This window comes from Myotis davidii, unplaced genomic scaffold, assembly GCF_000327345.1.
Source record: "Myotis davidii unplaced genomic scaffold, ASM32734v1 scaffold319, whole genome shotgun sequence".
In the NCBI taxonomy this organism is placed as follows: domain Eukaryota; kingdom Metazoa; phylum Chordata; class Mammalia; order Chiroptera; family Vespertilionidae; genus Myotis; species Myotis davidii.
Genome location: NW_006290675.1, coordinates 593,671 through 603,328, shown reverse-complemented (window position 1 = coordinate 603,328; position 9,658 = coordinate 593,671). Strand labels below are relative to the sequence as shown.

The 9,658-nt window shown below is 50.8% G+C and overlaps 1 protein-coding gene across 1 annotated transcript in view; it reads left to right on the top strand.

Annotated features, from left to right (window-relative positions):
- The first annotated feature begins 132 nt into the window (after positions 1-132).
- CDHR2 (cadherin related family member 2) overlaps positions 133-9,658 on the top strand; it is a 60,743-nt gene continuing 51,217 nt past the window's right edge. The window contains exons 1-2 of the mRNA XM_006763714.2: positions 133-652; positions 6,937-7,286. The gene's annotated coding sequence lies outside the window, so the exon portion shown is untranslated. The remainder of the gene's footprint in view (positions 653-6,936; positions 7,287-9,658) is intronic.

Here is a 9,658-nt window from a genome sequence, read left to right as displayed (position 1 = left end):
CTTCACCATTGGGCGCGCGCGCACGCGCGAGGCCCACGCCGGCTGCGCAGCTTTCACCCCCACTCCCGCGCGCCTATGGAACTACCTGGTTGACACCAAGCGCGCGGGAGCGGGAGGTGGAAGGGGGCGGGACGGGGACAGGCCACGCCCACCCAGAGCCGGGCGGCCAGGGGCCTGCACGAGCGGAGAGACCGGAGCCTGGCATTCCAGCTGCCGCTGCTGTCCGCATAACCTTGGTCTAGTGACGCCGTCTCCTCGTCTGTAAAGTTAATACGACTCCGTGGCCGCTCAAAGAGCCTTTGCTTCTCGGAGAGTTTGCCCCTCTGCCCCAGCCTCGGACGGGAGGTAGCGATCCATATATACAAAGAGCACTCTGGAGTCAGCAGAACTTGGTTCTCCCGTTTGGCCCATTTTTTTAGCCTCAGTTTCCTCATATGCGAAATGGGAGCCATAATACCTCCTTGGGGAAGTTGGGAGACTCCAGTGACAAGAGGAAGCGTATGCCCACACTAGACCAGCCTGGATCAGAGGATGGTTGGACGCCTGCTCAGGCCGGCCTTCCTGAGGCCCCGCGATGCCCTGCATCCTTGGGTGTATTAAGCCGAGCAAGAACTACAACTCCCAGCGTGCCCCACTCTCGCCCTGTCCTGCCGTGAGTTGTAGTCCCTGAACACCTCCCCTCCCAGAGCGTGTCCCATGAGCCCCCCCTTTCTCAGCCCAGGACTTGGCCCCTCTGCTGATTAGGCCTGCTCCTTTGAGGCTAGCTTATTTTTCACTTCTTAAACTTATTATTTAAAATATACTTTTATTTATTTCAGAGAAGAAAGGAGAGGGACAAAGAGATAGAAACACCAGTGATGAAGAGAATCATCAATGGGCTGCCTCCTGCATGCCCTCCGCTGGGGATTGAGTCGACAAGCTGGGCATGTGCCCTGACTGGGAATCCAACCGTGACCTCGTGGTTCTTAGGTGGATGCTTAAACACTGAGCCACAACGGCAGGGCTTGTCTATATATATATACTTAAAAGTCTAAGTGACCAAACAACTGGCCGACTGGTTGCTATGACATGCATTGACCACCAGGGGACACTCAACACACAGGATCTGGCCGAAACTGGCTCTCTGACATCCCCCGAAGGGTCCCGGATTGTGAGAGGGCGCAGGCCAGGCAGAGGGACCCCACTGGTGCATGAATCTATGCACTGGGCCTCTAGTTTATTATAATTATTTTTATATGAGAAAGTTTATTTAGAAAGTCACAGAGTTAGAATAAGTGAGCCATAGAAGAAATGGGCCCAGGAAACAACTTACAAAGGCAAAAGAAGGGCGCTTGGAGTTTAGGAGAAAGAGAGAGGTGAGGAAAATGCGCCTGTAGGGAGAGGGTGGGGAAAGGGCCCCGAGTGCGTCACAGAGAGAGCCTGGCCAACTTATTTATTTTATTTATTTATTTTTTTGAAGAGTTTTTTTTAAAAAAAATATTTTTATTGATTTCAGAGCAGAAGAGAGAGAAATAGAAACATCAATAATGAGAGAGAATCTTTGATCGCTGCCTCCTGCATGCCCCTTACTGGGTCCAGCCCTCAACCCAGGCATGTGCTCTTGACCCTTGACTGGAATTGAACTCGGGACCTTTCAGTCCACAGGCCGACACTCTATCCACTGAGCAAAACCAGCTACGGCCCAACTTATTTTTTTTTAAAGCTTTCATGTGTTGAGCTTTTACCACAAGCCAAACAATAGTCTAAGTGCTTAACATGAATTAACATAGGTATTCCTAAAATCTAATAACCCAGTGTGGGAATATTATTATTACCCCTGTTTTATAGATTTGAAAACTGTCGCATCGTCAGGTGAGGGATCATGCTAGAAAGTGGCAAGGCCCAGGATTTCCATTCAGTGGCTAGGAAGGAAACCTGATGTATATCTGAGTTGCTACGTCATGTGCATGCCATTCTATCACTTGCCCTGTGCTAAGTGCTTGGCTGTATGACTTGATGAATCTTTGTAACAGACCCTGGAATGGGTTCCGCTGTGATGCCCATTTGTAGATGCAGGAGAGCCTGCTTTCTACCTCACTCTGGCTCATCCTTCAACAAACATGCATTTTTCTTAAAAAAAAAAAAAATAGAACTACATTAAGGCCTAATTTAGGGCATACTTGATACAGTAAAATGCACAAACCTTATGTATATAGCTTACTGAATTTTTCATAAATGTATATCTCCGTATAACTGAAACTCTGATCAAGATCCGGGACATTTTCTTCACTCTAGAAAGTTCCTTCTTGCCCTCTCCAAGTCCTCCAGACATGACTGTCGATCTGGTTCCTGTCACTGTACATTAGTTTTATGTGTTTAGGACGTCGTGCCAGTGGCATGGCTGGCTGTGTAAATGCTGCCTTCTTCTGCATGGTCTCATGGTTTTGAGATCCAACCTGTTGTATTAGCAGTCTGCCCCCGCCCCCAGACTTATTGCTATATAATTAACATATAACCGTTGTGTAAGTTTAAGCTGTACAATATAATGATTTGATACATGTATACATGCAAAATGTATACTATAATAAGATCAGTGAACACATCCTTCACCTACATAATTACCATTTGTTGTGGTGGTGAGAACATTGAAGCTCTACTCTCAGAGCAACTTTCAAATACAATATTGTTAAATTAGTAACGTTGCTGTCCATTAGACTCCTGGAACTTATTCATCGTACAACTGAAAGTTTGTACCCTTTGACCAACATTTCCCCATTTCCCCCAAACTCCAACCCCTGGCACCCACCATGCTACAATCTGTTTCTATGTATTCAACTTTTTAAAAGATTCCACACGTAAGTGAGGTCATGAAACATTTGTCTTTCTCTGGCTCATTTCACTTAGTATGATGCTCACCAGGTCCGTCCATGTTGTCACGACAGGATTTCCTTCTTTTTTATGGCTGAATAATACCCCACTCTATAGCACATTTTCTTTATCCATTCATCTGCTAATGGACACTTAAGTTATTTCCATGTCTTGCCTACCGTGAATAATGCTGCAGTGAACACAGGGGTGTCTTTTTCTGCTGTTAATCCTCACCCGAGAATATTTTTGCATTGATTTTTAGAGAGAGCGAAAGGGAGGGAGAGAGAGAGAGAAACATCAGTGTGAGAGAGACACATCAATTAGTTGCCTACTGCACGCAGGATTGAATCTACAACCCAGTACATGCCCTTGACCGGGAATTGAACCCAAGACCCTTGAGTGCATGGGCCCCTTCTAACCACTGGGAAACAATAGCCAGGGCCATAGGGGTGTCTTTTAAAAAAATCACTGCATAGTGTACTATTGTATGAATGTAAGTAGTTTTTGAAACCTGATCCTCTGAACAAATGACTTCTGAGTTCCTGCCACCTTGGTCTTTCCCTTCTCCCAAGGGCCAGCTCTTTCCAGAATGGGGTTTTGGACACACTGTTCCCTCTGCCTGGTCTTCCTTTTCCCTCCTCTTGGCCTGGCTACTCTCCTCTCACACACAGTCTCCCTGTGTAGGGTCAGGGATGTGCACACCACCCCGGTCCCACTAGTGCCCAGTGCTCAGCACAGTGCCTGGCACAAAGTGAGCATGCCGATTGTTAAATGGACACAGGAGTGGCAGGGGGCTCAAGAGGGCATGTTTCATCTGGGAGCTCACCTAACTGCGCTGAAGGAAATCAGCCCTGTGATTATGTTACTTCCCCATATCTTCCTCCTGGGAAACAGGTTCAGAGACGGAGAGCGGCTTGCCCACAGCCAGGCAGGGACCGAGCTGGACTGTGAGCCCAGGCCTGCCTGGCTGCAGCGCCTGCCTGTAATGGTGGTGGGAGTGATGTAAGAGCCCGAGTGCAGGTTCTGGTGGGGGGTTGGCTGTCCTAGAGCAGAGGGGGAGTGGGATCTAGTGCTCCCAGAATCCAAGCCCAGTGGAAGCGGCCAGGCAGCTCTCAACTCAATAATACAACACGTCCACTTGGGGCCATGGGGTGGTGGCCATGAGAGGAGGTGAGCTCCCCATCACTGGAAGTGTGCAAGCTGTGGCAGAACAGCCCCTTGGAAGGGGGTGCTTTAGAGAGAATGTGTGCACTGGGAAGGGGCTCAGGGGTGGTGGGAAGGGGTTGATCTCTCGGATCCCCAAGTTCTTTCTGGGGCGGGAGGCTATGAGCCTCTGCCACAAGGGGCTGTTCTTGGGCTGGTCCCTCGACTAGAACAGAGCAGTGAAGGAATTTTGTACTCTGCAAAGCCATGTGCAACACGGAGGGATGACTAGGAAGTTGAGGAGGGGCTGGACACATTTGCAGCAAAGAGCCACCCTCAGCGTGGGCCCTCCAGGTGGCTCTGAAGCCGTGCACTGTGTGTGTGTGTGTGTGTGGGGGGGGGGTCTCCATATTGCTGATGAAGTGGGGCTCAGAGAGGAATGGCTTGGTCAATGTGATGCAGCTAGGGACAAGTGAGGACTTGATTTTAACTCCATCAATTTCTGAACACATAGCAGGTGCACATAGCAAAGACAGGAAGTAAGATTTTTGTTCCAAATTTTAAAAACCACACACCTAAGGCAGTGGTTACAAAGCAAGGCTGATATGCATCTGAATCACTTCCTCATACATGGCTCTCTATTTCTTGCCCGACTACATGACTTGATTAAAACCTTGACTAATTGAGCTGGGCTCTACTGTTATTCCCATTCTACAGATGAAAACATTGAGGGTCAGAGAGATGAGCTGCCTTGTCCATGGCCACTAGTTGGTACGGAATGGGGTGGGGATTAGGACCCAGGTTATCTAAATCCACATCCTGGCCTCTTAGCCCCCACTTTTGGCTGGCCACTTGCCACTCTCTGCAGTGACCCTGGGACTGGGCCTGAGCTTCTTAGATGCGATCTGGCAGGCAGACAGATACCCCTTTAGATTGTATGTGTGTGTGTGTGTGTGTGTATGTGGGGGGGGGCACCATCTGTCCACACCTGATGGCTCATCCAGATGCTGTCCAAAGGTCTGTGCAGGCCGGGACACACCCTCTGGGGGCCAGAGCAATGACTCAGAGCTACTGGCCCCGGCAGTCAGCACGGGGGGAGGAGAGGAGAGCAGGGAGTGGACAGAGACATAGGCTGACTCCCTTGCTCTGGGACAGACCTGGAGCCTGGAGTGGAGTCACCTTCCTGTCCTGCTACCAGTTAGGCCACCAGCCATCCACCCTCTCCAAGCACTAATAATTTCCTGGACTTTACTCTGGGTTGGGCACTGTGTCTGTGATTTCATTTCATCCTCACCACCAACTTCTGAGGTAGGTTTACCCACAATTTCCAGATTGTGGCAACAGGGAGGTTCTGTAACTTGTCCCACCACCACCGAATGCAGGCCCTGATCCCTGAGCTGCTTTCTGAACAACTGCCTCATAACAGTCATATCTAGTGCCGCCCACCTCTGCAGCATCCTCTCCTTGGAGACACAGAGAAGACACCTCTCAGGCATCAGAGCTCAGAATTGCCCACAGCTCCCAGATCCTGGTGGGTTTTTGCTCTCATTTTTTTTTTTTTAATGGATCCCGTTTCTCTTTCCTGCCTATTGGAAAGCTTGGAATTCGACTCATGGCCCACCTCTGACAATTACCCAAAACTTAAGGGCAAATATTTAAATATTTTGAGAATTCCATTCAGGCCTAGGTTCGCCTCATTTTTTTTCACTCGTTTTGCTTTCATCCAGGTTCACATTTTGCGAAGCTTGTAGCATTTTATTTTTATTTTAAAATTTTTTATTGATTTCAGAGAGGAAGGGAGAGGGAGAGATAGAAACTTCCATGTTGAGAGAGAATCACTGATAGGCCGCCTCCTGCACACCCCACACTGGGGACGGAGCCTGCAACCTGGGAATGTGCCCTGACCAGGTTCACAGGTTGATGCTCAACCACCGAGCCACGCCAGCTGGGCAAGCTTGTAGTATTATATAAAATTTGTTTTTATTGTGTAAAAGACACATAACATTTACTCTCTTGCCCATTTCCAGTGTACACTCAGGGGACAGTAAGTACTTTCACACTGTTGTGCAACCATCACCACCATCCATCTTCAGAACTCATCTCATCTTGCAAAACTGAAGCTGTGTCCGTGAAGTAATAACTCCCCATTGCCTCCCCTCCGCTCCTGGCAACCACCACTTCCGTCTGTAAATTTGACTAGCTACTCATAGAAGGAGACACACAGTCTTTTTTTTGTGTGTGACTGGCTTATTTCACTTAGCGTCATGTCCTCAGGTGTGGCCATGTTGAAGTATGTGTAGAATTTCCTGCCTTTTTAAGGTTGAATAATATTCTATTTTTTCTGTATACCACATTTTGTTAATGCATTATCTGTTGGTGGACACTGGGTTGCTTCCACATGTCAGTTGTTGTGAATAATCCTGCTGTGAACAGGGATGCTCATGCCTGTGTGTTTTGATAATCTGTTTTAAGTCCGGGAGGTTGGGGAACAAAGGTCCCTGTTGAATTTAGTGCCTGGCATATAGTAACTACCTGATAGGTATCTACTGAGTGTGAGGCAGGCGTGGCTCCTCCCACAAGGAGAGGGTTGCTCAGGATTATGGCAAGAATCGGCGGAGGCTACAGATTCAGTGTCCCGGAGGGTTCCCTGCCACACGCCAGGCCCTACACCTGGAAGGGTGTCCCCATGATCTGGTTTTATCCTCAGAAGAACCCTACGATGTACGTACTATTATTTCCTCCAAGTCACAGATATGAATGTCTGATATCACGCTACAGGGAGAGGTAGATGCAGGCCCCCAGGGATGGTCATACCCTCTGAGGGCCTCAGGATCAATACCCGAGCTCAGGGCTGGCCTCAGCCCTCTGTGGAAACCTCCTGTTTGATTATTATACTATTTTACTAGTTCCCTCTCCTGACCGCTCCTTCTCTGACCTTCTCCACAGGTCTGTCCCTGAGGCCTCTTTGTTGGGAAGCGGACCAAGTTCATCGATGTTGCCCTGGATGTCTTACTCCTGCCTGCCCCAGGGCTGGGCCTGGCTCCCAGGTGCTCTGAGCCTGGGCTCTGCCAGGCCCTCTCTCCTGTGGCCTGGATCTCATCCACGGAGCCCTGGGGCCTATCCTCCCAGGAGTCTTCCCCATCCTGGAGGTGTGGTCTCTGGCAGGGTTAATGATTGCTCAGGGGAGGCGGAGATGGTGCCAAAGTCTGTGAGCTACACACTGAAAGCCCCAGAAAGTGCCCACCTGTGCCTGCTGGTGTCTGTCCGCCGCTTCCGCAGCCCCTTCTGGGGCACAGGTAGGGACCACGTAGCTTCGCTGAAGCAGGGCATGGGGTCTCCTGCCAGGTGTAGGGACCCAGTAGGGTCTTCGGGACCAAGGTGAGCTTTGGGGGTACCACCACAGCTGGGTGGGAGCTCTGGGTGCAAGGAGAGCGCATGGGCGCTGGGTTGGGCAACCCTGGAGTGAGTCCCAGCCTGGCCGCCAGGCCTCAGTTTCCTCTGCAGTGTGGGGCTAACAATGCCTCTCCCCAGGGCTCTGAGGTCTCCCGTCTGTACTTCCCTAACAAGGCCTTGGTCATTTGGACCCACTGAGGATTTTTACAAGATGGGAGGGAGGCAGGTCCCTCCAGAACATGAGTTAAGCTGCCTGGGCTCCTTACACAGGAAGCTCCAGGGGGCGAGGTCACAGTGGCTGAGCCTGGGGCCCCAGAGCTTGAGGAGAAAGAGCTGGGCTCTGATGGTCTTTTGGGTTCAAATCCTAGCTCCATCCTGACTGTGGGTGGGCTCTGGAACTCTTCTGGGCCTCAGTTTCCTTATCTGTAGAATGGGGATGGTGATAATGTGGGAGGAAGGTGGAGAGCCCTGAAGCAGAATTGGGCCTGTGGTCGGTGACCGGTGACCGGCTCCAGTGCCTCCTCCGCCAGCAGGAGGAAGTGTTCGGCTAGGACTACGGGCTGGCTGGGCCCCAGCTCTGCCTCCTCCCCATGCCCTGACCCATGTCTTCGCCCTGGTGTCCCAGGTGGAGACTCCGCTAAGAGCCGGGCCAGGCCTGGGCCTCTGCCCTGAGGCAGGGTGCGTTGGGTTGGTCCCCCGGGACGAAGCAGAGACTCAAGGCACATTGGGAGCTGAAAGATGGAAACAGGTGTGACAATGTGTGGACTCTGTGGTTCTTAGCCTCATGTCACTTCTCAGCAGGGAAACAGGCCCAGGGAGATAGGGTAAGGGCTCGCGCAGGGTGGCGCAGTAAGCAAAACCTTGGAATCGGAACCCAGGACCCTTTGACTGCATATCTGTCTGCCAGTGAAGCAGCTTGGGGGGTGGGCACTGGAGGGGGCCCCTGGTCTAGCCCTGTGCCCTTACTCTGGGCATCACTCTCTGAGCTTTGCTGGGCCCCAGTTTCCACACTTGGGCCTTGGAATGGCCTTTCCCGGAGCTAGGGACCAACTGTGGAAGGAGTACACAAGGAAGTGGAGTAAAGTGTGTTGTGAGCGAGAGGGGTCAGTGGCGGTGAAGGCTGGGCCTGCTGCTGCAGACTGAGTGAGGAGGGCCGCCTCCCTCTCTGGCCTTTCCGAAGGCCCTGGGAAGGCCTGTGGTCCCCTTTCCCTGTGCCTCCACATTCTAGAAGTCTTGGAGCCGTGCTGTTGAGAGCTGTTCTGATGCCTCCTACCACGGAGGCTGAGGAGCAGAAGTGGGTGTGTCCGGCCAAGCCAGGGCCTGCACGTCTCATGGGGTGGGGTCCAGGAGCCGCCCTAATTCACCTCGCTGTCCTTTCTGGTCCTTCTCCAAGCACTTGTTGTTGTTGTTGTTGTTTTAAATATATTTTATTGATTTTTTTTTTACAGAGAGGAAGGGAGAGGGATAGATAGTTAGGAACATTGATGAGAGACATCGAACAGCTGCTTTCTGCACACCCCCTACTGGGGTTGTGCCCTCAACCAAGGTACATGCCCATGACTGGAATCGAACCTGGGACCCTTCAGTCCGCAAGCCGATGCTCTAGCCACTGAGCCAAACCAGTTAGGGCTCCAAGCACTTTTTGAGAGAAGGGAAAGTGGGTGGGGAGGAAGCTGTAATTTCTAGAATGTAGATAGTCCCATTTTCCAGAAGGCAAACTGAGAGGCAGAGGAGGAAACAAGAGCTGCTGGGTGTGGCTATGCAGTGACTGGGGGCTGGAGTAAGACCATGCCTCGCGCCAGTGCCGGGGGCTGCCCAGCACAGCGAGGCCTGGGAATGCACTGGCCTGGGCACTGTCAAGGGCAACTCCATTGTCAATGTAAGAAACATCCAAACCTGTAGAGAATTTTCATGAGATTATTTGAGCCAAACTGACTACAATTGCCAGGAAGCATAATCTCGATTGAGAAAATGCCTCAGAAAATGGCAGTTTTACCACCTGTTTTATACATCAGGATAGAAGGGGAGGGCGTAAAGGGGTTACATGACATCTGCTGTGATAGATTAGGGAGGTGGGGGAAAGCAGTGCGGAAAACCGCTGAGACTGGATGAAGAGTAAAATGGAGAGACATATACTTATTTTACATCGGTGGGCACAGGATGGTTAACAATGAACATTTACGCACATAGAGACGGCATGAGGCGGTTAACTGAACATTTACGCACATAGAGGCGGCATGAGGTGGTTAACTGAACATTTATGCACATAGAGAAG